Here is a 6,198-nt window from a genome sequence, read left to right as displayed (position 1 = left end):
ATGCGCTATGGGAGAGGGAGGTGTGTTGGGGCCGCAGAAGGAGCCTCGTATCCGGTGAGGGATTGGCTACAGTATCCGGTGAGGGATTGGCTACAGTATGTGCGTATGACCCGCGTATAAGCCGAGGTCGAGTTTTTCAGCACATTTTGGGTGCTGAAAAACTCGGCTTATACGCGAGTATATACGGTAACCACTTTTATTCCACTTTATAATGTGTAATAATTATTCATTTGTCATTTTATATAATAATAATTATATAAATATAAAATATGCAAAAAGATAAATAAATAATGTCCCCACTAAGGAAGCATAAAACACAAATATAACAGATTACTTGTGAAGGAGTTGCTAGTTAAAAAGTCAGAGGCAGAGTTTTCAAGAATGCGACATATAAATGTAGATATAAAGGAGAAAATAAAGTTAGACAGTGACTCCTTCATTCCAACATGTTGCTCACATTATTCATATTCTAAGAATCTACTTATGTCTGTATTATGAACAAATTTTTATAAAGCACTAATAGGGGAGATATAGGATGTACTCCAGCCAAAGCCACCATGGAAGGGTCTGGTCCCAAGAAACACAAATGTTCTTTATTGTGAGGGAGCAAGCAATGGGGCATGGTCAGGATGGATCAGGTATGTGAACATGCGTGCTTGAGGCATTTTATATTTCATTGAGGCTCCTTTCTACCTGTTGGCAAGTCCCATTGTCCTAGGGCCAAGGTGACCGATGGCCTAATTACTGGGAGGCCCTGGGGTGGAGGGCCTTGCTGACTTAGTTATATAGGACCCATGATTACTGATGGCAGCCCAATGTATATATCTACTATTTAGTCTGTATACTAATTTCTCTATTGATCATTCTAACATATATCTATCTATCTATTTGAGTTTTGGAGGAACACAAGTTTAAGACCAGGGGCCAACCAATATACTTCCATGGGGGTTAACAAAATTTACTAGTAAGAGAGCCTTACTTAATGGGACAAATTCAAGACAACACATGAGGCCTTTTTATACAATGAACTCTCACAATATAATTTGTATGCTTGACAAAGGGGCGTGACCCCGAAACATTGCACCTGCACTGCATTAAAAAATTGCAAGGGCTTGCCCTGCAGCCTAAAATCCTGTGTGCCGGCGAAATTCTTTTCTCTCACAATATAAGGCATATTATTTAAACAGGTAGGAAGGCACAAGATGACGGCAATATGGGTGTCATACCTAAATAATGACGATAGACCAATTAATGAATAGTTTAGTGTAGTTTGATCATATTTTGAAACAGAATTGGCATAAATGTATGATAGCTCAAATATGAGCTATGGTGATTCAGATATATAACTATGAGAAAACCCTAGGAGTCACCCCTGTTCTGTACTGTTTTGTTGGCACTGACGTGAATACACTTGGCTGATATCCATGCAAAAAGGCAAAGTCTCACGTTTCTTCACCGAAATCAGCCAAATGTGTTTGCGCCGTAGCCTACAAAACAGTCCAGATGTGAAAAGAAGAGCAGGCTACTGCATATTTCAGCAGGCTGATTTCAACCCCCATTACCTAACTCATCTTAAACATGTGATTGTTCAGTTAGACAAACACTAAATAATTACTTGTAACCTTGTATTACTACTAAAATATTTCTCATAAATACCTGTTCAAGTAGTTTAGGACCCTGACAAAACAAGAAAAACCAAAAGTCACTATGAGTTCAAACATTCAACAAAGGCATTGAAAGGATGTCTGTAAGCCGTAATTCTCTACCACCAAGGGTTGTGATATTGATTTCACATTGTTTTATAAAAAGGCACTTTGGTTCTAAAAACTGAATTGTGTTTGGTCTTTGGGAAGTTACTGGGTTGTTATTTAGAATTAGTAATTGTGTCTAGGGGCATGTTTGCGTTTCATTTTTTACAAAGAAAAAAGGTCATTTTCACTTGCCAATTATCAAGGACATTAGGACATTTTCAACATTAAGCTACCATAAAATGCCGTCCCTGTTAAAAAAATAAATAAAAAGACAGTTTTTCCACAACCTTAAAGTCAATCCTGCACTCACTTTCATCTGATTCATTAAAGAAGAAAGAAACCCCCTTAAATAGAAACCCCCCTATCCAGTACCCTCCACTGGCCCCTCTCCCTGCTTCATCCCCTTTTCCTCCTGCATAGTCTTTTACTTGAAAAAGTATCCCTAGCAGTAATGTCGAACTATACATGCAGAGTAGCGCAGTGGAGCTCATGGGCACCATCTTCACTATCTTTAGATCCTCTTCTTTCTCTTAAGTAATGTAGCGCTATAGTAAATTGAGTGTTATTTACACCACTATTGAGCTCCACTCCCAATAAATGTGCACCGGATGAGACCTGTAATCTTAGGGAGTGAGCCCTCGCGACGGTGTGGAGGCAGGGTGTAGAGCAACTGTAACTGGATTCAGGGTAAATAATTGGGCGCCAGTGGTTCTTATAACTTAAACATGAACTGATTTATTGAACATACACAATCCTCAGTGGAGTATACAATAGAGCATGACAGGATTTGGTATCACATTGAATAAGCAATACTCACAGCACCTTTTGGTCAATATTAGTCCCCACAGGCAAGAGGACGTGCTCAGCTGGTACAACCAGCTTTCATCCTTTCCCTAAGTGGAACCTGAGGGGAATATATCTACCCTGTTCCTATACACTTAGTCCCTACTTCTGGGCTATTAGTACCCTGGATCTTAATCCCTCTGACTCTCCTCGTCGGAGCCTGGATCTGCTCAACTAAATAACCTGTCTATCTGTCACTCCTAGAGTGACCTATAATGGTGAGTAGCCTATTTTTACTAATCCTAAAATACTCAGATTCCACACAGACTCAGCCTGTTAGCTCAGGCTAGACAAAATGGACACTTAAAGCATGGCTTCAGAGCAGAAAGATCAAACAGTACCCCTCCCAACTGTATTTTAGGACCCAAATAGGTGTCCATAACATTGAGGGACTGCCTGCACAAAATACTAGGGGGTGGCTATTTTACACATCCCTACAGTAATATACAGAGCTTTCCAGCGCATGTGCAGTTGCCACTGATATCAGACTGGCTCCAACTGCGGGGGTGCAAAAAAGCTCAGTTTTGGTGACCCTTAAAGGAAAACTATACCCCCCAAACAATCTCTATAAAAAGATATTGCATAAAACAGTTCATATGTAAAATCCTGCTCCATGTAAATAAACCATTTTCATAGTAATATACTTTTCTAGTAGTATATGCCATTGGGTAATCATAAATAGAAAATTGCCATTTTAAAAAATAAGGGCCGCCCCCTGGGATCGTAGGATTCACTGTACTCACAAACATATCAACAAACCATACATGTTAGGTCACATGAGCCAATTAACTGACAGAGTTGTGTCTTTTGCTTCCACACTTCTTCCTGTTACAGTTAGAGATGAAGTATTTCTGGTAAGGTGATCTCTGAGACAGCACAGACACCATCACGAAATGGTGGTTCAAGGCAAGAGATGGTAAGATACTTTAATATGCCACTTAATATAATATGAACTATCTGTTGCTTAAGTGTTCATTTTGGGGGTATAGTTTTCCTTTAACAATGAAATCCGAAGATACCAAAGGCACCATCTTTGGTATCTTCTGATTTCTTTGCTAAGGGACCACCAACAGTGAGCTCTGCATGGATAGGTCAGCGTTACGGCCAGGGCCACTTTATAAGTAAAAAACTATGTGGGGAGGAAGCAGGGAGGAGGGCCAGTGATGGGCAGTAGATGTTTTTTTTCTTTTGGGGGGTTTCATTCTCCTTAATTCTACTTCTTCATTATACATTTTTCAATGGCCTTAAGCCATTAATGAACACAATGATACAGATAGCAAAAACTATCTACAGTATTTTGAACAACTAACAGTATGCAAATATATTTATCTTCCTGTTTATATTGTGAAAGCTATATCTCTATATAGATATATCTAGATAGATCTATATCTATAGGCAGCTCTATGTTGATGAGGGATGGGCTGGGGGATCCATGTAGCAGTCCCACATCCCACTCACTAACTTGCACTTCATTCAGATGCATAAGTTAGCGAGTGCTGGTAAACACCAGCAAAAGTGTCCTATGGACAGGGCTGCCTTGCACCTACCACCATTGTACTTCTGAGGGACTATTAGTACATGCCCACAATTTAAGCATAAAACACACCACGACCAAAGATAAATGTAGGGTATAAACTGCAAATAATTTCGTATTCACTGTGATACTGTTCATGTGTAGTTCATAAAATGACTTTTAGGAAGATATTTCTGTGGAAGGAAAAGTAAATACTTTGACCAGTTTGGCAGTTAGGTTAGAGAGAGAGATTTCCATGTCTCAATTTGCCACCCTGCTATTTGCATACATCTTTGAATCAGGTGCCATATACTTTGTTATTGAAATGCAAAATGTGCCCATTAACAAGTATAGAGGTTTCTTCTTAAAACAGACTACAATCCATTTTAATCCACTAGATCAGATCAATGCATTTGTCATCAAACACAGGGTGTGAACAATGCAAGAGTTTATAGTCTGAATTTGAGGTGTAAACAATGCAGGGGCCAATTAATCTCAGTACTGATACCTTTTAAATCTTACACAAGGTACAGTCACGGCAGCTAGACTAGAGGGGGGGGGGGAAATCAATGCATTTGCCATTCAACATAGGGTTATTGCCCATGACATACATGGTAAATACTGTGAAACGATGTACATATAGAACAGTTTAAATAACAACCAGAGAGAAATCTTTTTAAGGCTCCTAAAAATGTTGTGGAAGAAAAATTTGTAAAATTATGTTGTGTGAATTTAATTAAAATATATGCTGATTCGCAGTCATTTGCTCTGTCTTTACTACTACATTCTACGGGGGAAATTTACTAAAGGGCGGTAAGTATAAAATTTACTCATTCCCTTACATCCTATCCGGCAGCAGCTGTGAGAGTTAGCAAGATAAGGGCGGGATCCAGTTACACCGCCTTTTGGAGAACTTTCCTACCAAAGGAAGCTTCCTGAGAGGCTAATATGTCCACTCTGTAGTGCTGAATGAATGTATTTGTGGGTACTCCAAGTGGCTGATCTGCAGATATTGTCCATAGACACCCCTGCTACTTCTGCCCATGTTGTGGAGATGTTTCTGGTGGAAGGCTCCTGATCCTGAAGGGAGGCATGCGACCAGCTTTAATATACGCCATCTGAATCATCTCCTGCCTTCATACCTTTGTTCTTTCCAGAGACTAACAGATTCTCACACTTTCTAAACTCTCTAGTGCGATCAATATAAATCCTGATAGCTCGACCAACATCTAGGAGGAGCAATTGCCTTTCTTGTTCTTCTCCTGCTTGGTTAATTTATGGAACACAATCTCCTGGTTGTTGTTGAAAAAGCAATTTACCTTCGGCTTGAAAGATAAAAGAGGTCTCAAGATTACACGGTCTGGTAAAAACACCAGGTAAGGTTCCTTGACGGATAAAGACTGCAATTCTCCAATTCTCTTAGCTGATGTAATAGCTACCAGGAATAAAGTCTTGAAAGAAAAACATTTTAGGGAGCATTGTTCCAAGGGCTCAAACGGATTTCTGGACAACTTTTCTAACACCAGTGATAAATCCCACGTAGGAAAAGGTTGGAGCTGTCTGGGGCGGAATCTTGGATATGGCCTTGAAAAACCTCTTAATGAGGGGCAACGAAGACAGTGCCTTGTTGAAGAGAGCTGACAAAGCCGAAATCTGTACCTTGAGTGTATTTACTGCCAGCCCCTTGTCAAACCCCTCCTGTAGAAATTTAAGAAATGTATTGTTGGAAGATAATTCATTCCCAAACTCATGTTTAGCATGTTTGAAAGATCTTCCAAATTCTTGAGTACTCTCTATTCGTAGATCTTTTTTTGGACTGAATAAGGATGTCAATCACCTCAGAAGACAGCCCCTGGACTTCTAGTATGGACCTGTCAGTCTCCAAGCAGTCATCTGAAGTAGTTGCAGATTCTGTCACCATAGGACCCCCTGCATCAGAAGTGAGGGAATCTGGGGAAGTATCCAGTAGTCGTTCCTGGACATTCTCATCAGAAGGGAGAACCAGCTCCTCCTGGGCCAAAATGGTGCTATAAGGATAGCATTCACCCGTTCTTGTCTGATCTTCTGCAAGACTCTTGGGATCATCGGCAG

The 6,198-nt window shown here is 40.1% G+C and overlaps 1 long non-coding RNA gene across 1 annotated transcript; it reads left to right on the top strand.

The window, feature by feature from the left end:
• Positions 1–3,481: 3,481 nt before the first annotated feature.
• On the top strand, positions 3,482–5,318 carry LOC121401512. Its single transcript, XR_005966300.1, has 3 exons — positions 3,482–3,510; positions 4,867–4,920; positions 5,301–5,318. It is a non-coding gene; the product is annotated as an uncharacterized LOC121401512 (long non-coding RNA).
• Positions 5,319–6,198: the final 880 nt, after the last annotated feature.

Source organism: Xenopus laevis, chromosome 3L, assembly GCF_017654675.1.
Source record: "Xenopus laevis strain J_2021 chromosome 3L, Xenopus_laevis_v10.1, whole genome shotgun sequence".
Classification (NCBI taxonomy): domain Eukaryota; kingdom Metazoa; phylum Chordata; class Amphibia; order Anura; family Pipidae; genus Xenopus; species Xenopus laevis.
Note: the sequence above shows the minus strand (reverse complement) of the source record. Positions and strands in the feature narration are given on the sequence as shown.